Consider the following 23,820-nt stretch of genomic DNA (forward strand, 5'->3'; position numbering starts at 1 on the left):
TCATTCCCCAAACATGCTTACAGCATCCACACCAAATCTTCCCACTACTTGGGTATCTTCTCCAGATATCTGCTTGGCTAATACTTTCATCTTCATCAAGTTTTTGCTAAAATCTTACCTTCTTAATGCAGTCCATGCTGCCCATCCTATTAAAGTTTACAACTGGAATCACTGTTGGCTTTCTCTGTTCTGCCTAGTATGTTCCATTTTTTCCCACCATAGAATCTGCCCCTTCTAACCTTCTTAACTACGGTGTGTTAGAATATAACCTCCATGAGGGCGGGTCTTTTCTTATTTGCTCACTAATATATCCCAAGCACCAAGAATGTATCTGGCTTATGGGACAAGGGACAAGTCAACAAATGTCTGTTGACTAAATACCTTTCTATAGCACTTTCCGATATGAGAAGCCACATTGCATGCTGACATCAGAATCTCCAGTGAAGCTTTAACTTCAGGACCAGTTTTTTTTAAAATCTGACACTTAAGACTTGCCACCACTTGGCATAATTGTAGAAAAGTTGTGTATCCTCTCCGTACCTTGGTTTTCTAATCTGAGACAAGTAGCTAGTATATGCCTCCAGGGTTTATGGGAAGTGTTCAGTAATGCAAAGGACTGAATGTTTGTATCTTCCCAATTTCATATGTGAAATCTTATTCCCCAATGTTATAGCATTTGAAGGTGGGGCTTTTGGAAGGTGATTAGGGCAGAGCCCACATGTATGGTATTAACGTCCTTATAAAAGAGACCCCAGAAATCTCCCTTGTCCCTGCTACCATGGGAGGACACAGGGTGAAGACAGCTGTCTATGAATCAGGAAGAAGCCTCCCACCACACACCTAATCTGCTGCTGCCTTGATAGTGAACTTAATCTACCCTTCAGAAATCTGAGACTAAGTTTTCATTGTTTATTAAGCCTATGGTTTTCTATGATAGCAGCCCAAATGGACTAAGTAACAAAATACAAAGCACTAAACACAAAGTATTGAATCTAGTGTTCAATATGGATTTCATTATTTTCATTGTATTTATTAATATTTATTACCAGTGTCAGTGCACAGATTCGTGCACATTGAAAGGAAATTAATTAGAAGGTGGCCGGTGGGGCGGGACTGGGCGGGACTGGACATACCTTGGAGCCAACCTCCCACAGACCCTCCCCTGCTGATGGCACCTAGGGCGGTGCTGCTGCTCTAAGGGCATCTGCAGAGTGAGTGGGGTCCCTCCTACAGGTGGGGTCCCTCGGCCTGGCCTGTGGGGATTGGGCCAAAACCGGCTCTCCAACATCCCCCAAGGGGTCCCGGATTGCGAGAGGGTGGTTCTCAGGTGATACACCCCAGAATAAGGCTCCTTCCTCTCTGATTCTGGGGTGTGTCACCTGAGAACCACAGCTGCCAAGTCACTGCAGCTCAGCAGCTCCTGCATTAAGCGTCCGCCCCTGGTGGTCAGTGCATGTCATAGCTACCAGTTGGAGCGTCTGCCCCTTGGTGGTCATTGAGTATCATAGCTATTGGTCAGATGGTCAGACGGTTGCTTAGCCTTTTATATAAAGATTATTATCATCTTATATTTCATTACCTCTCCACATGTGGCCTATCTATCTGGTTGTTAAAGCAGAATAACTGCTTATTTCTCAAAATAGCTTATTTGTCTCACTTTTATGGATCATTCACCCTGTTCCTTTGAATCAAATGTTTACTTTTCTCTCATTTACTTATGTACAGATCTCTCCATCATTTAAATTTCTGGTTTAATGTCAATATCTCTGTAATGCCTTCACTGAATACCACTCATCCCCTAAATCCAGAAGTGACCTCTCCTTCCTATAGTCCTACACATACTGCTTATATCCTGCCTTTCTGGACTAACTGGCTTTTCTCCCTAGAAAACATTCAACCTTTGGAAAGTAGGATCCAGTCACTTCAAGCCTGTATTCCTATGGGTGCTTGGTGAATATATACCTTTACTCATTTATAACAAGACCACACTCTAGTCAAAGGAATAATTAATATGATGGTTACTTTCTAAATCTATTCAAATCATAAATCTAATAAGAAAAATGTAATAACTTCAGAAGGCATATGAAATGACACATTATTAGTTTAGTAGAATTAAGAATGGAATAGAAAGAATTGAGGTTAAAGGCACCAAACCCTTAATTTTATGAGAGAGCATATTATTATTAGATAACTCAGCATTTTATAATATAGCAGGAAGCCTAAAGATTTGCATATGGGGTAGCTTAAACAGTACTTACATGCTGTAACAAAAAGAATTAACTGTTTTTATCAAAACACCTTACTGCATAAGCAATTTACTTAATATAACTTGCATAATTTCTCAAAATATGCAAAATGAATTTAATATGCATTATTTATAATGATCTCAAGAAGAGTTTCTGGCAATTTGCTTCTCTGATAACCTTTCTCACTCATACGCCACAGATGAACGTAAGATTAATATTCAGAAGCTATAAAATACTAAGACTTGGTGATAGCAAATTCTTAAAGAATACAGATTTTAGAATCATCAAATATTTTCCTAAAGGAGATGCACATAATACACTTCATCCTTTAAATCCATTAGGTTAATTAAAATAAAATCATTGAGATGACTTTGATAGAAATAAAAAAAAATGAATTTACTGAGAACTGGAGCAGATTGAGATATGGACAAGGAAGACTGGGAGCCAGAGGTCTGCATGCTACTTCAGCCTGCACTGACATCTCTGCAGTGTGATAAGACATTGGCGGTCTCCTAAATGAATTAGTTGTGGGTCGATAATATTTCATTTTATTTCTGTGTCTTTCTTGTAAACAGATTTTGGGATACACATACATTTTCTAAATTATCAAGTAACTTGTAAATACAATTCAAAGGCACACACGCATAGGGGAAAGCGCCTAAAAGACCCAAATTTAAATATTTGTTCAGCTACCTCTAGAATCTTAGCTTGAGCTATTTACTTATTTCTCCTGTGACCTCAGGTTTATTGAAGCTTATGTTTCAAATCTGCTCTTGTATGAATCCCCTCTGTAGTGGAATGAAAGGTGCCCACTCCAACACCCCCAAAGATATGACCATGTTGTCGTAATCTCTGGCACATGTGGTTGTGACGTCATTTGGAAAAAGGGGCTTTGTAGCTGTAATTACGTTAAGGATCTTGAGTTGAGATTGTCCTGGATTATTTGGGTGGGCCCCAAATCCAATAATCAGTGTCCTTATAAGAGACACACAAAGGAGCAATGCACAGATAAAGAGAAGATGGATGCAAAGATTGAGTTGCACAGCCACAAGTCACCAGAAGCCACCAGAAGCTAGAAGAGGCAAGAAAGAAATCCAAAGGTTTATTTTAAGCCACCAGGTTGCGTTAATTTTTTCATGGCAGCCCTGGGAAACTAATACACCTTCCAAAGGCCTAGAGAGGCAACAGCAATGTGTTAACAGGTCTCATGTATTGTAAACACTCTGCCAATCTTCTTTCCCCCTGTCACACTTTCACTGTGTCAGGTGAGAGTGGAGTGGCCACACCTTTATTTGGATCCAGCTAAGACAAAGTTGACATGGGGAGACATTTAGTTGGGGATTGGTGGGGTCTGTCTATGTGGTTCTGCCTAGTTACTGCCTGTTGTGATGTGGGAGTGGCTTCCAGCTACTGTGTTGACCAGGATAGTGACATGAAGGACAAGGACAGAGGTCTCCTCTCTAAAGGGAGCTGGACAGATGTTCTGCAAAGAATCATGATGCAGTCCTAATGAGATAATGTTATAAAAGTGCTTGTACAATAACTTGGTGATACATTATGTTATTTTTTGCTGGCTTATCTAAGACTTGGGTTACTCATAAAATTTTTGCTAAGTTTATTTTATTCTTTCATTTCCTAGTTAGAAAGGCTTGAGATTATGGAACTCTTCTTTTGGGACTTCTTTCCTTTCTGTTCTTGTATGGTCCTGTCTCTTTCTTTCCCTGTGTTTATCTCTCTGTATCTTTCCCCATTCTCTACTTCCATCTTTCCATACAAACTCACATATACACACACGCTCACATATGGTGAAGAGAGAGACAAGGATAGAAATGACAGTTTCAATTTAGTCTTTTACACTTAGTGTTACTCAGCTGACTGAAAGGATGTTCTGGTCCCAAGCCCATGACAATGGGTATAAATAAACCCACGGGAGTTTCAAGTGAAAAAGGAACTTTAGAGCTTCTGTCATCTAACTTCCAACAGTTAGCGTGGTCTCCTTACTGGACTAGCAGCAGCAGCCCCCGGAAACTGGTTGGAAATGCATCATATCAGGAGCCACTCCTCTCCTTCTGAATCGCAAAGGGCAGATGGGCCCAGAAAACTGAGTTTTAACCAGTCTTCCAGGTGATTGTGAGCACACTAAAGTTTGAGAACTTCTGGGCTAGAAAAGGGCCTAGTTTTCCTATGCTGCCTCACAGGGTTGGTAACAGAGACCATTGCTTAGTGGCTCATCTTGCTCAAAAACAGATTTGGCAAAATGATGACCACAATCAGTGATTTATTAATTATAAAGTAGAGCCCTTCTCAATTGCAGGTTACTATGGAAAAATGATGAATAGTTGCATTACTTTTTTTTTTTTTTTACCAAAACATGCAGAAAATTTAGGCCAAATCTAATTAGAGGTTTTTGCTTACACAGATTGCCAAGAAAGAAAACACATAAAACAAACAAATTAATAAAAGTTATTTAACTCTTTGACATTTGAACCAAAAAACTAATCAAAAGAGCAAAATACTTTTTACCCTCATATTACACATTTAATGGATTCCAACATATATAATCATCTTTGGAAATCCAGTTGTGTAACAAGATATGCCTTTTTCAAAGAGTCTGGTTCTTTTTTGTTGAATTCTAGCCATTAATATTCCTCCAGTATGAGCAGATGGTTCATATTTTACATATCTATTCTATTCCTCAGAGAAAAATAGAACTAGAACGTAAGCTCCATGAAGGCTAAATTTTCTCCTTTGCCATTGACATATCCCAGATACCTAAAACATTATTTGGCACGTTGTAGGTGTTTCGTAACTATTCGTTGAATGAGTGATTGAATAAAAACTGGATTTGTATAAAGTGTTCTTATCTCTTATTTCTCCATGGCTCAAAAAGCCATATTTGTGAGCATTTTTCACCATACCGGGTCTCATGCTCTACTGTTGCTGCCCTGATGTTCTTAGTCGAAAATGTGTTTTGTAAGTGCCATCCTGTGGGATGATGGAGGATGTGCATAAGCAGAAGGTCTATGAATATGAATGTCCACCATTACTTGCCATTCCCTTTGAATACAGTGTTCACTATGCCACATGGGCACAGAATCCCATGGACCCACTATGTGTGAGAGGTCAGCAGCACCCAAAGCAAGTATGACATGTGTTACCTCTCTCTGAGTAAGTGAGGCCCAACAGCCTCAAGAGATCGTGTCTTCTGTTCAATCCAGAGTCCCCTTAATCAGAAAGAAGACAATGACATTCTGAGGAACACAAATGAACAAGGAATGCTATAATATCCTTCCTTACTGATATTACTTCCCCATATCAGCCAATCACTTATGATGAAAATCATGGCAAAGAAGGAAAGGAAAGTATAAGGAAAACTATAGTTTCCTGTACATTCTTTCCTACTCATTAGTAAGCTGAAGAAAGAGAGTATTGGTAGAATGTATATGTGTCAAAAGTGACATAAAGCCAGCTGAGTTAGTTTTGTGTTGTGTTTACACTGTTCTGGTAAGAATGATATACATTTGGATGTATGAGCTACAAAATACAAACTGTATGATTTTGGTGATTCTAAATATGACTTAAATGTGTTTATATTTTTGTTTGAAACTGGCATTGTACAGTAAAAAGATGATCAGAAAACCTATGCTAATAATTTAAAATTGTGATTTGTATTTATTTTTATTTGTTTAGAATGCAAATTAAAAACCATATAAGTTGAGAGTGTGTGGAAGAAAAGAAAAATGTATATGTTAATACTCTTAATATAATGTTTCATGCTTTTGGAATGAGGGATACTGCATTACTGTTTCAAATTATATAGGTGGTCCTGACTATAAATCCTACAAAAAGACCCACTCAATTGGTACAATGTTCTGAACATGCCAGCCATTCCCTAGTTCTCCATATTTACATGTGTGATCTCTTCTGTCTGAAGGTCAGTGTTGGATCCAAACAGATTTGAGTTTATATCCTGACTGTTCTTTTTACATGTGTGATATAACTTTTACCTTTTCTTGGCCTTTACCTCTCCATCTGAGAAAGGGAGCCTTGCTAATACCTACTTCTTAGAGTTGTTAAGAGAATAAAATGAAATGCTTTATGGGAAGTTAAATAGGATAATATGTGTAAACCACCAGTTGTAAGTGACTTCAGGGCCAGGCAGGTACTACAATGGGTTCAGCATCTTGACATCAGCTAAAAGATAATGTTTAGAAACATAAAGAAATTAGGATACTATAGCCAGCCTTACCCAAAGGGATTCTAATTTTACAAGAGGCTTATAGCATTGTATTTCACTATATATTTCTACTGCAATGGAAAACGTAATAGACTGACAAGACCAAGAGTTGGCAACAATGCAGACATACTAGAGCTCTCACTCCTGCTGGTGAAAGTATAATTGCATAGCCACACTGGAAAAGAGCTGGAAAGTATCTTTAAAAGTTAAGAAATATGCCCAGCCTGCATGGCTCAGTGGTTGAGTGTCAAACTATGAACCAGGAGATCATGGTTCGGTTCCTGGTCAGGGCACATGCCCAGGTTTCCACTGGATCTCCAGTGTCAGGCATGCAGGAGACAGTCAATCAATGGTTCTCTCTCATTGTTTATGTTTCTATCTCTCTCTCCCTCTCCCTTCCTCTCTAAAATCAATATTTTAAAAATTAAGAAATATGTTCATATAAAATAAAATAAAGTGAATGTCTACACATAGACTTGGGGACAAAATCCATACAGCTTTATTCATAATAGCCAAGAGCTGAAGACAACATACTTGAGGAAGTAAAATGCTACTCAAAAAGGGGGGATGAACTGCTGACAAAGACACAATATTGTTACAATGACTAACCAAAGCCAGTCATAAAAAATTGCATATGATGCCATTCCATTTATGTAAAACTAGAGGCCCGATGCATGAAATTCATGCAAGGGGCTTGGCCTTCACAGCCTCTGCAGCTTGCCTCGGTCCTCACACCCCGGCCTCGTAGAAGGCTGTCCAGAAGGTGGTTCAGCTGTCCAGTCTAATTAGCATATTATGCTTTTATTATTATAGATTCCAGAGGAATGAAGCTAGTCTGTAGTGACAAAGAAATAAGCAGTAGTCGTGGTCAGAAGCTCAGAGTGGAGGGTGAGACACAAAGGGCCTGAGGAAACTCGTGGGGGAGATGGAAATGGTCTCTTGGTCATGGCAGTGACATATGGGTACCTGTCCAAAGTTACCAAATTTTGAATTTCATATGTGTGAAGTTTATTTTATGCCAATAAAATCTTAATAAAGTTGATTCACACACAAACAACTGAATGGATTTCATCAACTTGTGCAAGGTCACACCTCTGACCAGCAGAGGAGTCTGGACAAGATTCCCACCTTCCTGCATCTTTTGAATAAACAACAAAAACATTTTTTTTTTTGCCAACCAATTTATATTTGTGGGATATTTCTGCTTGCAGGCTGGCAATCTGTGACATCTGGTCCAGACAGTAAATGCATACATGGAACCCTTTTTCCATTTTCTGCACAACTATGCTTCTACACAACATCTTTATGCGGAAATAATCTTTTTCTCAAGACCTACCAGAACAGTCTTCCTTCCTGTCAAACCTTCTGCACTCCTACCAGGGGCTGGCATGTCCCTCTGGGATCCCACAGCACTGGGTTCACTATGTTACTATAGCTCTTCACTACAGCCAGACTTATTGAGTCTGAATTTTGGTTTTACTTATTACTGTTTGACCTTGTACATGTTATAAACTCTTGGCCTTCTATTCCTTTATCTATAAAATGGATAAAGTAATAATACCTTGTTCCATAAATTGTTGAGGGATGATATAAGATATACAAAGCACTTGGAATAGATCCTGGCACCTGGTAAACAGAAATCAGTAAATGTGCCTTTTTTTCATTACCAGCATTAACATGTTTGGACTCCATCTGCTTGTGTCTATCTTTCCCATTATTCTGTAAGTCCCTCCTGGGCAGTGAGTGTGTCCTGCTCATCTGGTCCCCAGCATCTACAGGAAGTGCTCCGTAAGCATCTAATGAATCAATGAGTGGCTGAGTCAGAACCTCTCTACCTATTCACATTTCCTAGTTACTTGAGAAAGACTAATGGGAACTTATTCGTGCTGACCTTCACAGATGCTGAGGAAATATTTTTCTTCTTTTCTACTGAAGTAGTCAAGCTTAACCTTTATTAGTTAGGCTCTCTGCCAAAGAGAAGCACAAAAGAGTACTTCATCCAATTTATGAAGGCATCGTCAAAGGAAAGGCCCCACGGACATCCTGATGTCACGGGGCTACTGCAGCTGGGGCGGCGAGCAACCTGGTAGGTGCTCTGCGATCCTACTCCATGCATCACACCAAAGCACAAGAACCAATACCGAGAAGATAAACAGAGAGTGTGTGGGTCCTACTTCAGTCTTTTCCGGAGAATCCAATGATTTATTTTCAGGAAACAAGCTGTGCCTCATGCAATGCCATTTTCAAAACACTGCAAATCCAAGTCCTGTTAGGAGAGTGATGGGCCTTAAGGGAAGTAACAGAAGGTGATATGGACTCAGTAGGGGAGTCAGGTCAGGGCAGACTGCTTCATTTACTATAATATATCTCCGAGGATGTTCAGGGTTTCAGTGTTACTTTGCTTAGACATGTATACATTTCAATCATTCATTTTGTCAATGACTTCATACTTTTGTGATTATAAAAGCAACATATGCTCATTGCAAAACATGTAGAAATATATTGTTGAAGATAAAGATGATGCCCATTCAGAAAAAGCCACTGTTGAAATGTGGTTGAATTCCTAAGGTTTTCTGTAAATTTATAATTTTTGTAACAAATTGGAAATTAATCAGGGAATTACAGACTTCACATGTTCTGTGCCTGTTATATAGAATCTTGCCTGGGCCTACCCATTTCTCTTTCCAGTCCTTTTGTTCAGCTATTTCTAGACCAGCTCTTTGGCCATTAGGTTTTCCAAATCAGGTTAAGTGGGGAGGTTAAAAGGAGAAGCTTTAGCTTAGAGTGGGGGAAACATTTGAGAGGAGATTCTAGCATATGATGGTGAGAGAAAGCTGGGGTGTGTATAAAAAGATAAAGAGAGCATTAAAAAATAAAAAGGGAGATATCTGTAATACTTTCTACAATAAATATAATGTTTTAAAAAATGTTGTGAGGTGGTATGATTTTCTGGTGTTTCAGAAAAACATGGAAAATATTTGAGTCATTGAAAAATTATTGTTTTGGTTTCCAAATTATATTTCCTGAATAAAAGGGTTCATAACCCTTTCTGGGGCAAAACTGACTCTCAGGTGTAACAACTTATTAATATAAAAGTAGATATCAATGTGAATACAGACATAAGTGTAAGTGCAAGCATAGGCATGCATATAAGTGGTATAGCTGTAGATATATATTCCCCTGGGATGAGGAGATAAGGTCACACAATATTTGTAATGTGTAGGAACCTTTGTTGCAACTGAAATTAGAAAAAAAGAAAAGTGGTGTTTATCGTCTCATATATCTTCTGAGATGAGTTCAAAGATAGTCAAGGTAAAGATATGACTAAAGATATGTAGCCCAATTATATAATCAGGAATACGTTGGTATTCAATTTCCAATTCTGCTTTGAATGCCTTCCCATCATTCCCTCCTGCGTTTCCTATGTGGTGACAGAAATGGACACCAGAAGTATTAGGCTTCCAGTCTACCCAGAGGAAGATCAATTCAGTGGGAAGAGACAGTTTCTTTTCCTTTAACTAGAGAAAGAAAGCTTATGCTTGCCTCTGATCACCAGCTCAGTAAGTTATATGTCCATTCCCAAGTCAATCAATGTAGGAATGAAATAATCGTATTGGCCAAACTCGGTTTCCATCCATGAGATTGGGCCTAAACCTAAGCCAGGTGAGTTCCAAGTCAGGGAAATACAGTTAATGAATTTAAAAGGGACAATCAACAGGAAGAAAAAGTTGCACACTCAAACTGGGTAAGTGAAGTACGATCATGGACTATTGATAAAGGTGTAGATAGTACTTGAGGAAATTAACAACGGAGCAATATCTCAGGGATAGTCAGACAGGCAGTACTACTCTTAGACCCAAAGAGTCAAAAAAGAAGCATATCCAGAAACCAGAGAGAGAGATATGCATGAAGAGGGCTGCCTGTGTAGGGAAGTGGCCTTTCATAGTGGGACACAGCCCCTCCATGATGCCCTAACAGGAAGTGTTGAAACAAATACTCTTAACTCAGTCTCTCCTTATATTTCTTCTGGGTGCCTTGGATGTCTCCTAGTCCAACTGCAAGCCAGAGGGGAAGGATGCTGTTTATTGGTTACTCTTATTTATTTTGTGTTTAAAGTAAAACAAAATAATCTCCCAAAGAAAAACACTCTTTTTATTATTGCTGTTGTTTTATTTTACTTTTCCTCCACAATTACTGAACGTTAGCTTCATTTCAGGTTGGTTTTTGTAAATGTATATTATTCTTATGTGAATTGCCTGAATGTTTTTAACTTCAAAAATTTTATTTTATTGTGATAAGAATACATAAAATGTGATCTAATCTCTTGGTAAGTTAAGTGTATAATACATTATTGTTGACTATGGGTACTATGTTGTATAGCAAATTCCTAGAGCTTGCTGAACTGAAACTCTATACCCATTGATTAGTAATTCTCCATTACTCCCCCAGCACCTTGTAAGAACTCTTTGATTTTGTGATTTGACTATTTTAGATGCCTCCCATAAATGAAATCATGTAATATTTGTGTTTCTCTGATTAGTTTATTTCACTGTTTTTTTTTTAAAGTATTTCTTATTATTAAGTAGTAGGAGGTTTAAAATATATTATAAACTAGAGGCCTGGTGTGCAAAATCCGTGCATGAGGGGGGATCCTTCAGCCCAGCATGCACCCTCTCACAATCCAGGACCCCTTGGGGGATGTCCAACTGCCTGTTTAGGCCCGATCCCTGTGGGAAGTTGGGCTTCCCTCTCATAATCCGGGCTGCTGGCTCCTAACCACTCGCTTGCCTACCTGCCTGATCACCTCTAATCACTCTGCCTGTGGGATCAGGCCTAAACTGGCAGTTGGACATCCCTCTCATAATCCGGGACTGCTGGCTCCTAACTGCTCACCTGCCTGCTTACCTGATCGCCCCTAACCACTCTGCCTGTGGGATTGAGCCTAAACCAGCAGTCGGACATCCCTCTCGTAATCCAGGACCACTGGCTCCTAACCACTTGCCTGCCTGTCTGCCTGATCACCTCTAACCGCACACCTGCCTGCCTGATCACCCCTAACTGCCTCTGCCTTGGCCCCCACCACAGTGGCTTCATCCAGAAGGATGTCCGGAATTACATCCGGAAGGTCATTTGGCTGTCCTGTCTAATTAGCATATTACACTTTTATTATTATAGATAATAGATCTATGTTGTAAAACATTCAAAGCATCTTTATCATTTAGGCACCTTTTTGTTTTAATTTATATTACCTTCTGTCACACGAAATTTCTATTTTCTGCATTATCAAAACAGTCAACAATTTTCTTAATGAGTTGTGGGGTGTACCTCATACTTTAAAAAACTAAAGCTTAGAAAAATACTTGGGGTGGTGGGACAGAGGAGAGTAAAAGGGGGATAAATGGCAATGGAAGGAGACTTGACTTGAAGTAGTGAACACACAATACAGTGTACAAATGATGTGTTGCAGCATTGTGAACTTGAAACCTCTATAATTTTTTTAACCAGTGTCACCCAATAAATTATTTAAAGTAAAGAAAATACTTTCCTGTAGTTTATGCTAATTTTTTAGTCTTTAAATTAAACCTTGAGATCCTTTATTCATTGGGAACTTACTTGCTGTGTGGAAGAGAGTTGACACTTTCTTCAATATGGACAGCACTTTTTACCTAAATCATTTATTGAATACCCTATTATTTTCTCTCTTTTGAAACATTTTTTTAAAAATATATTTTATTGATTTTTTTATAGAGAGGAAGGGAGAGAGAGATAGAGAGTTAGAAACATCGATGAGAGAGAAACATTGATCAGCTGCCTCCTGCACATCTCCCACTGGAGATGTGCCTGCAACCCAGGTACATGCCCTTGACCGGAATCGAACCCAGGACCTTTTAGTCCACAGGCCGACGCTCTATCCACTGAGCCAAACCAGTTTCAGCGAAACATTTTAATCTCATAAAATTTCCATTAGACATTGCTCTGTTTTTCTGGTTTAGTGGATTTGGTTTCTAAGTTATCTAGCTATCCTTGTGTATAATTATTTAATTGTTTTCTCTGAAGTATATTATAAATACTAACTAGAAGGTCAGTGCACGACATCCGTGCACTGGGGGGGGGGGGGGTCCCTAAGCCCAGCCTGTGCTCTCTTGCAATCTGGAACCCTGAGGGGTCCTTAGCACTGCCACAGAGGCAGAAGAGGCTCCTGCCACTGCTGCTGCACTCGCCAGCCGTGAGCCTGGCTTCTGGCTGAGCGGAGCTCCCTCTGTGGGAGTGCATTGACCACCAGGGGGCAACTCCTGCATTGAGCATCAGCCCCCTGGTGGTCAGTGCGTGTCATAGCAACCAGTAGTTCCACCATGTGATTAATTTGCATATTAGCCTTTTATTATATAGGAAGGAGAACAGCATAAGTGCACCTTCGTTAGTCATATTTTTCCATATTTTATTGACCTTTCTCTTACATTTACTCTTACAGCTGACATTTTTTAATTTCTTCCAAAAGATAGAATTCTGATTTCCATAAAATTAAATAAATGTACATTTTATATGAGATGGAAAGACATTTTCCCATACCAGAGGAAAATACAACTCTCCAGTAATTAAAATATTATTTATATATTTTAGTAACATTTTATAGATTTATTAATATTGGTCTTACATAGACTTATATTAATTGTCTATCTTCATATTTTATAATTTTAGCTTAGATTTTTGTTTGTTTTGTTTTGTATTTTATCTTTGGGATTTGGCTTTTTCTCCAAATATATTCTAACTTTCCACTGTAAACATAAATAAAATAACTTGAATTTATTTCCTTTTATCCAGTCACCTGATTGAATTTTCCTAAATTTCTGTTAAAATATTGCACAATCACAATACTTGTGATGGGGATAATAATAATATGGCTAATGTGGTTAATAGGAATATTATTAATTAAAAGCCAATTAAGTTTAGCCAATTTGGTTCATTACCTTATAACTATTTTTAGGTCAAATCTTCATAGTCCCCCTAACAGAGAGAGAGCAATGTGATTTTCCACAGGTGAAAAATTGAAGCTTACAAGGGTTGAGTAATTGCCCACGATCCTTCATGTAATAACTGTAATAACTGTCTATCTCCCCACCCCCCCAAAAAAAGTCTGTCCCAGAATTAGAACCAGTCTGTCTCTAACTTCTGGGATCATGTTGCCAAACATAAAGCTATCATGTTGTCTCTTCTTTAGCTAGAAACTCTAAGACAATGCTGAATAATAGTGATTCAGTGGTACAGTCAGCATTCCTATTTGATCTTGAGTTTAATGGAGTGTGTGAATACACTTACAATGGCATTTATTGTTGCCAAACATTTTTTCAGCTTTTTAAGGAGGTTTTGTTCTATTTTTATTTTATTTACTATTTTTAAAACAGTACCAAATGTAGAGTGTTATTAACTTACTAGTATTTATCTGCTGACACATTCAGACTTTAAAACACTAGAGCATATTAAGTGGTTGATTTTGTAAAGTTTACCACTTTGCATTCTTGAAATAAATTCTACTTCCACATGGCACATAATATCAATATCTCACTGAATGCATTTACATTATACCTTTCTTCATCATAAAGTGTTACACAAAACTGCTTATAATATTTAGCTTACTGAAATTTTAGTTGTAGCTCTGATTACTTTTCATGCTGCAAATACTTCTTTATTCAAAATTATAATTATCTATTTGATCCTATCAATTTTAATTTTATTAATATTTCCTTCTTGGTGTTTATGTTGTTCACAAAACTTATTTAAATTTCTCTATTTGACTTCTTTATTACTTTAAAAATGTCTTAAGTTCAATAATAACCCATTTTATAATATTCCTTGTTTATTAATAAAATAATTCTAATCATTAATTTTTCTTCTGAGTATAGTTTTAGATGCATTCCACATGGTTTTATATGAAGTGATCTAGTTTTTATTAATCTCTAAATTATTTGGAATTATAGTTTTATTTCATATGCATTTCTATTTATTTAAATTAATTTTTATTATAGACAATTAAAAATGTATTATTATTTTTTTACAATTCTGTAATATTTGGCTTTTAGCCAAAAAATATGGCCTTTTAATTTTCCACCTTTAGGAATTTATGAAGGTTTGTGTATATTCAGTTATATGTTGTTGTTTATTTATTTTATTACCTATGGTTCCTGGTCACAAGAGAAAATATGCATTTTATAGGGCATAAAATCACATCAACAGCCATTGAGTCACTTTTGCCAGTTTTATAATGTAGTGGTGCATATTCTTATGGGTTTAAAAATGATTTGATTTGTCAAATTCTGACCCTCACTATGAGTTTTACTTTGCTAATTTTCTGTCCTGGTGTAGGTATTCAGTGGTTCACAGATCACTTATATTCTTCATTGATTATCTTCCTTTTATATGCCCCTCTATGTTGATTAAGGCTTTCAGTTACTTCATTTGAATTATTGTTACCTGTGGTATTTTATTTCTGTGCTTCAATTTGTCTAACATATCAGTGTGTGTGTGTGTGTGTGTGTGTGTGTGTGTGTGTGTGTACAAAATAAAAGCATCATGTGGCATTTTATTTTAGATGTGTCTGTCATAAACAGTAGATAGCTAGATTTTTATCCTAATTAAAGTGAATTCACTAATTTTAGTATAAAATTCTCAATTCTGGAATATTTACTTTACAATTTAATTCTAAGAAAATCAAGAAGAGGGTTTTTTTGTAGATTTAAATTCTCTTTTATATTGAAAACTCTTTTTATAGATAATTGAATGTTTCCTTCACTTTTTAAATATTTGATTACCTTTGGCAAGTTTACACAGAGGTATTGTTGAAAACTGTTGAATCTCAGAGGAAGGCAGAGGTGGATGGGTGGATGGGAGGAGGTCAACCAAAGAACTTGTATGCATAGACCCTTAACCTATGGACGCTGACTATAGGGTGGTGAAGGCCTGGGGCAGGGATGGGAGCAGGCTAGAAGATGTCAATGGGGGAAGAAAGGAAACATATGTAATACCTTTAACAATAAAGATTTTTAAATTTAAAGAAATTAAAAATAAAATACATACGCTAATAAAAAACAATATATAGATCCCTATAATCTTTGCCTTATGTCATCACAATCTGTGCTTATAGAATAATTTGTTTTCAAGTAGGAAAATAAAACAGTATAATATTTAGATATCATCCCATAAAGAACCATTTAAATACTTTCAAAAAATGCACCATGTGCCCTGCCTCATGGCTCAGTGGTTGAGTGTAGACCTATGAATCAGGAGGTCAAGGTTCGATTCCCAGTCAGGCACATGCCTGGGTTGCAGGCTTGATCCCCATTGTGGGTTGTGCAGGAGACAGCCTATCAATGATTCTTTCTCACTGATGTTTCTATCTTTCTTTCCCCCTCGCTTCCTCTCTGAAATCAATAAAACTAATTTTGTTTTTAAAAAATGCACCAGTATTATACATGGTCAATAAAGAGTTCCACAGAGGAAGAAATGCCTCCCCATTTTTTAAGTCCTTCCTTAGTTTTATTTCCTTGTAAGTTGAAATGTCCCTCAGGAAAATTTTCATTGTCTCTCACTTTGTCAGGATCAGATTTAAAGAGGAAAACAAAATAATATGAATGGGAAAGAAAAATTTGCCAATATAGCAGAAGAATAAAATTGTTCAGGGTTTAGAGTATTCCTTGGCAACATCTATTGCAACTTTGTCATTTTATTGATGTGGAAATTGTCTTTAAGATGTTAAATGGCTTGTCCAAAGTTACATTTGTTCAGTACTATTACTAAAGTCATAGCCAAGAATTTCCTTCTGAGAGAGCAAACCTGGCATAGGAAAAAGATTCACAGGTTTCTAACCAGTTGGCCAGGTATTACATTTTCATTCCACACATACCCACCTGAAGATAGACACCTGGCATTTGTTAGCAGTGAACACTTGGTAAAGGTACATTTCTTCTAATCCTGAATTTTCTCCTCTGAAGATGAATAGGATCTGCTCTATTTTCAAGCTCATACATTGTTCTAAGGAGAGAATAAGCCAACATGTATGAAGTGTCTATCATTATGTCCACCACCTAACTATACCCCCCAAAATATTAGCTTCCTACCTCCTCTCCTTGATTACACCTGTCCATACTGGCTTTCTAGGAATCAGAGTAATTACAGGAACAAGACTTCCGGGCCACTTTTGCAATCCCAGGCACCACTGCTTGAAATAGCTGATACTCTGCTACACAGACAACATAATCCTGGAAATTGGGCTGGCCAGGCGGGGCGAGCATAAGCAAAATAGGGAATTCTATTCTCCTTCTTCACTAATTTCTAGGAAATGCTCTGGACTTCCTCCTCAGTCATAGAGTTCAAACATGACTTTTCATCGATCACAACTCCCAGGAAAACCTAGTGGTACCAGTGGGAACCATCAAAGGGAATTAAATTGTTATGTTTCCCAGGGTTAGAAAACATGGAGGAAAAAGCATATATAAAGGTCTATTTCATGTCACCCTGCCATAGCACTATTGCCAACAATCACTTAGGTTCTCCTTAGTAAGGTCTCAGAATAGATTTGGCTCATTCTGGCATTGCCTGAGCCTCACCCTCAGGTTATACACTCATTGATTTTAGCTCCCCTGCTTTGTAAACACAATTGGGTCCTTAATTAATAATTCCTTAAGTTGGAGACAAAATTGCTATTTCATGAACATGCTTGATTGAAAGTACAGACAACACTCATAAAATGTTGAAAAAAACTAATTGAAAAAAAAGTAATTGAAAATAAGATTACAAATTACTCTTGGCTTTGGGTTTTCCCCAAGCTATGGAAAGCAAAATACATACATACATACATACATACATACATACATACATACATACAATGAATATATTTAAAAACACAATTATTTATCTTTGGAGTTGGAATTAGCCTTTTTTTCTGTTATCTAATCAATGCTTATTATTCTTCCCAGCCCAGTTCTCTGGCTCATTCGGGAAATTAAAAGGAGATTCCACTTTGCGCATGTGTTCAACATGTTCCACATTTCTTCATTTCTTTCTCATTTGAAATTCTTCTAAAAATGACTCTTTTTGAGCATCCAGGCAAAACAGGTCAATACCTGTAATCAGTGACCTCGTTTTTAGTCCCCATCACCAGTGAGAACTGATTTTATTAACACTCCTGTGTCATTAAATGAATGCTGAATATGAAGAATCCACGATCAGCATTTTAAAATACATCCTGAAAATTCAGATGCGTCTAGAAGCCATTGCATTAAGGACACATGCAGTTGACAAAGCATATTTTGCAATAACGTTTGAGGTTTCACTTCTGTGGCCTAGGCATACATTTGTTTTGTGAAAGCTGTTTGGTTTTTAATAATTCACTTGGGCACTGGTAGCAGCTACAACAGCACAGATTCAAAACAATTGAAAAGTGTTTCAAGTTTAAGATAGGTTGCATTCAGTTTCTGCCATGATTAGGATAGTGTAGCAAAGCAGGATCCTTATTTCTGATTCCACACAGAAGTCTAACTCTCTACAGTAAGCCCAGAGAAAGGGGGGAAAAAGCCTCTTCTTGCCTTTTTTATAGATTCCCTCTATCATCTCTAGCCTTCTGCAACCCAGAAGCTGAGTGCTAGTCCAAGATTCTCTTTAAGGAACTGTGTGTACCAACATGAGTCGCTTAACACTTCCTGGCTTTGTTTTTTCATCTTTAGAAGGAAGAGGATGAAGCAGCCCTAACAGAAGGTGAATTCACCCCTTCCTTGTGCTACTCACACTGTTCTGTAATGAAGGGGACTCTCTGTCTCCCTCACAGGACTGAGGGTCATGGGTCAACAGATGTACCTTGCCACACATTATTATACTCTGTCTACTAGTATATCCAGCTCACTTCCAACCTCTCCCTAACCTATCATTCTCCTGCCCCAGGGCCCCTCAATGATGCAGATGGTGAAATATATGGAACATGTAATAAATGCTTATGAAATAAAGGGCTTTCAATGATTCCTCCTCCCACAGACATTCCTGTCCTTGAGGTGTTTCTATATGGCAGGCAGCCCCTCTCTGAAAGCCAAGAGGAGGGACTAGGGCAGTACAAAGGACAAAGTGGAGAGGAGGCTTAATAAGCTTGCTAGTTATTGCTATATATATATTCATGTTATAAATACCATATTGCTCCCTCCACTCTTTCCCCATTTTTGAGCACCTGCCCTAAAAGGCTGTGTGCCACAGCAGTGTCCTTCCCCTGCCCTACCCCCCACCCAAGGGAAAGTTGGGAAGAGATAATATTCTTTCATTTCATATACGATAAGACACTGAGGACTGCCTTTCTGGTTACCAGCAGCCCTCTCTTCACCCACAGGTGGGTTTCCACTCCTAAATTATTTCTTTTTAGTCTCGCAAGAATTTCATCATTTCATGAATTTAAGGGGTACATATTAAAAGTGCAGCAGTGCCAAATTCTCCTGTTTTCTTCATTGGATTAAAAATAATGCTTGTAGGAGAGTTTGATTCTTGTCATGTCCAAGCTGTTCTCTCCTTCAAGTCCCCGGTGGCCCAGGTGCTCTCTCCATTGTCTTGGATCCACCAATAGGATCCCTCTGTGGGAAGCAGGAAAAGCACACTTCCCCTGCTTTACCTCTATGTGGGTGAAGCCACTTTGTATACAGACTCCATGGCACTGGGGAGGGAGCCAAGACATAGGCAGGAGACATGAAAACCACTGGTGTTCGAACTCAATAAATTACACCTCTATTATTTTTATTATATAAATTGTAGAGTCAATTGAGAAAGATATAGAAACTAGACACAAAATTCCTGTGTCTGTAGCAAGTGGGCTTGCTAATAATCATGAACCCTCGCACGGAAGCTCTGCCCCACTTGAGGAAGAGCTGGATGACATCCATCCTTCTGCACTGGGGCCTGAACCTGTGCAACTTAGGCAGGATGAGCAGAGAGGGTGCGCCCTCCAGGTAGGCATTTTCCAGAAAGAAGGCTTATTAGTATTATTAGTATTTGTCAGAGCCCTGGCAGGAAACAGTCTATTCTAAATGACTCAAACAGACTTTAATGAAGGGACTATTTAGAGAGGTGAGCTCAAAGTTTAGGAAATAAAAGGTAGAGAAGTACTCAGAGCCCAGCAACAGGTAGAAACTATTACAACCATGAGGGCTTAAAGGATTTGAGAAGAAAACTACGCATTTGGAGACAAGTGAAAATTGGGCCCAAAGACAAAGAGCCAGCAGTAGTAGCTATAGCTATAGAAAACACAGCTACTTCCAGAGAAATGGGGCTAAGGCAGGGGGGACTAGGAAAGAGGAAATACATAGCCTGAACTCTTCCTCTTGCCTTCCAATCTCCTGCTGGTGGATGCCATTGGCCAAACCCAATAAGCAGTCATAGAGTAATTCAGTCCATAGGGGTCATATCCCCACCCTACTTCTACTCACACTGGTGCATAGCAGGCAGAGGAGGATGGAGAATGGACTAGCAGAGGGAAATAATGGCTAATAAGAACACTGGTCAACAAGAAATAATACATGTCCCATTGGAAGGAATGGATAAGGGGAAGGAGAAAGATTGGGGAGAGCAACTATTCAGATTTTTGTTTTCCATTTGTAAAGACAAGAATTCAAGGCAACTTTGAGTCATAGGTAAGAGAAGATGTCTCCATTGCTTCAATTTTCTCTAGTCAACTCATTTAACACAACCAATCAGACCTTCTCTCGGGGCCTTCACCGGTCCAGGCTGAGCTAGAGAGCTTCATTCTGTGTCCCTGAGCCCGGCCTATTATGTACATCCTTACACATTTCAAACAGAACTGACTTCTAAGTATCACCAAGGGTCTTCTTTTCTGGCCCAGGTAAGGCTGTTTCATCCAGACTGTTTCTTTCAATATGACCTCCAAGTTCACTGCTTCTGTCATTAAAAACTATAATGTAGTGGTGAGGAGCAGGGAAAATGAAGTCATATGTAGATGTTCTCTATAAATAAATAAATCTAGAGTCATATACTTCTTCTGAGACATTTTTCTACTAGTCAAGGACAAACCTTTTGTGGTAAGGTTGCTGCATGGACTAAATAAAATAATTTTGAGGTAGTGCATCCAATTCTTAGCAAGGGGCCTGGCACAGAATAAGCCCTCAATAACTAGTACTCACTGTCCTCATCAATCTTTGCATGTGGTGTGCCCTTTCTCCTGCAGCCAAGTCTTCTCTCTGTTGTAGAGTCAACATCTGAGGAGTGGAAGCCAGATTGGGAGGTTCACTGAATAAACTGTGGGTCAGCCAAGACATTCTAACATTTGTATAGAGAGAAATGGAGGCACTAGAGGTACTATGTTAGTATTCTGTATCTTTACATAGGATACCATCTCGAAGTTTAAACCAAATTCACTTCTCTTGCTTCTCCATTAACCTTTGACACATTGCAAGCCCCAGAATTTCTCTGGGCATGACCGTGGCCAGCCAAGCCATTAGCCAGGCCTGTTAAATTAAGGCCTAACAGGCAGCTTCCTGTGTGTGCTCACACCAGCCAGAAATTCTTTTGATAGAACTTATCATGCATTATTTATGTTACTCTGAACCTCTAATGCAAATTTATAGAATATAATGGAAACATCCTGTACATCACAGTGTTCCCTACCATTCTGAGTCTGCCACAGGAGACTTACAAAATTACTTCTGTGGACTAATCCTATATACAGTGTTATAGCTCAGCTATAATTCCTGGGAACATTTCAATGCTTGGCTTTTCCTTCACTGCGCAGATTTTATTTCCTCTTCCACTGCCCAGAGTATTTATTGCCCACAGCACACTTATAAGAACATATCTCCCTTGAAACAGGGAAAGTATGGTGCGTTACTAGTCTCCTTTCATTTAGCGAAGGTTGTTCAGGTAGGGGCGCAGAAGGGTTCAAGGAATTTTGCCTGTGTGCCAAATACATCTGTAAATTCTCCCATGTAACTTTATGTGGTTTGGGTATCTTTTCATTCTAACCACAATAGCTATGTAACATGAAAAAAGAGTTGGGGGAGAAACTTGATTGAATGCATATCTAGCCAACTCATCTTAATATTTTGATTCAATATCAGGATCATTCAATCCAATTTAAAGCTAATCTCAATCTCTAAAATTGTGATTGAGAAAAGGACTGAATCAGGAGGTGATCTAAGTAATGCATTTTATTGATATAATTAATTTAAGTTACTTAATCTCCTTGGTTCTTTTCTTCTCCATCTATAAAATAGCATAAGAATGATCAGACTTAAAGAGCTGCTGAGTTGAGAGAATTTAAAATAGGATCATACATATTAAAGCTCATTAGGTAATTGCAGTAACAGCAGCAGCAGTAGCAACAGTAGTAACAGCAGTAATCCGAGCTAATATATTAATAGGATTATTATTGTGAGGCTTCAAGCAAGGTGCCCATCTGAAGAACGACTGAAATTATACCCTGCTGGTGTTGTTTTTGTTCTTTTTGTTTTTAAAATTAGATTAAATGGACACTGGATATGTCTTTCTGGAACCATATGTCATACATAAATCACATGAAGAAAGATTTTGCAAAACACAACATACCTGTTCCTCCCCTTCCAAATAAAGGCCTTTCCTTCCAGAGGGTGTGCCCACTGCTGGGGTTGAGAATCCCTGTCAGAGTAAATACTGCTACTGATAGATGGGCATGTTGTGTCCCAGTTGAAAGGTACTATTCTAGATGCTACCTAACAGTTCTGTGGGATAAGAAGGAGGACTGATCTTCATGGAAGAGTGAAGATTCCCATGGAATATTTATTCATTCACTGATTATCTAAAATGCAAATTTTATTGGGCATCCTATTTTTTATTTGCTAAATCTGGCTGCAGTAAGGTTAGGAGAAAGCAGATAAATATTATCATACAAGACTTATTCTAGTACTAGAGGCCCAGTGCACAAAATCATGCCTGGCGGGGGGGGGGGTGGTCCCCTCAGCCCAGCCTGCACCCTCTCCAATCTGGGACCCCTGGGATTGGGCCTAAACTGGCAATGAGACATCCCTCTTGCAATCCGGGACCGCTGGCTCCTAACTGCTCACCTACCTGCCTGCCTGATCACCCCTAACTGCCCCCCTGTCAGCCTGATCACCCCCAACTGCCCCCCTGCTCGCCTGGTCACCCCTAAATGCTCCCACCACTGGCCTGGTTGCCCCTTACTTCCCCCCTGCTGTCCTGGTTGCCCCCAGCTGCCCCCCTCTGCTGGCCTGGTCACCCCCAACTGCCCCCCTGCCAGCCTGGTCACCCCACACAGCCTGCTGTTCAGTCATTTGGTCTGCCCTCACTAACCCCCTGCCAGCTTGGTCACCCTACGCAGCCTGCTGGTCGTTACTGTTACTGTAACGACAATTTGCATATTCCTCTATTATTAGTATAGATTCTTGGCTTCTCCCAAGACAGGGTAATGCATCTTGGCTTTTCCCAGGACCCTGTAATGCATCTTGACATCATGGAATAGATAATGGAGCTATTACCTCTTACCAATCACAGCTTTGAAAATCGAATTGCAGAGGTTCGTGTATGTCATTTGTCTCTCTCTCCCATTGCAACACTGAGCAATCTTCTCTTGGGTTAATCCTACCACTATCCTATAACATACTTCATCCCATTATAAGCAGCAGAAACATTTCCAAAGCAATGAGAGAAGTAGACATGCAAATAAGACCTTTATCCTTAGAAATGTATATATTCACTCATTCCCTTGGAACATACTTAGTAAATTTTATACCGGATATTAAAATGACCTTATTGTGCTCATAATTCTATCTCTGCTGCCTGCTAGGCATATGGCAAATGTGTGTTAAAAGAATGAGTGAGCGAATAAGTGACTGATTGAACAATAGGCCTCTAGCATATCAACTAGGAAAATGGTGAAAGAGGAACATTTTAAAGCAAAGGAAGCACAGATTATTAATAGACTAGAGGCCCGATGCACAAATTCATGCACAGGTGGGGTCCAGCCAGGGAGAGGGGCCCAGGGCAGTTGGTGGGCAGGCCCCACCCCCTGGTCAAACTCTGGTTGAACTCCCGGTCGAGGGGACAATTTGCATATTAACTGTTTATTATATGGGATAGCTCTGTTCAGTTTCAATACAACTCACCAGTTATTCTTAGGAATTTAAGATTCCTATAACCAATGAAGTGTACTTTTCTTAGAAGAATTTACTAGTTTACAATGGAATACATATTTAAAAATATAACTAATATAATAAGAAATATGTTATTATATATGAAATACAGTCTCAATCTTGATTCTGAAACCATTTGAGTAGCATTAACTTAAGGATTAAGTTTTTCAAATTT

This window comes from Myotis lucifugus, unplaced genomic scaffold, assembly GCF_000147115.1.
Source record: "Myotis lucifugus unplaced genomic scaffold, Myoluc2.0 scaffold_147, whole genome shotgun sequence".
Taxonomy (NCBI): domain Eukaryota; kingdom Metazoa; phylum Chordata; class Mammalia; order Chiroptera; family Vespertilionidae; genus Myotis; species Myotis lucifugus.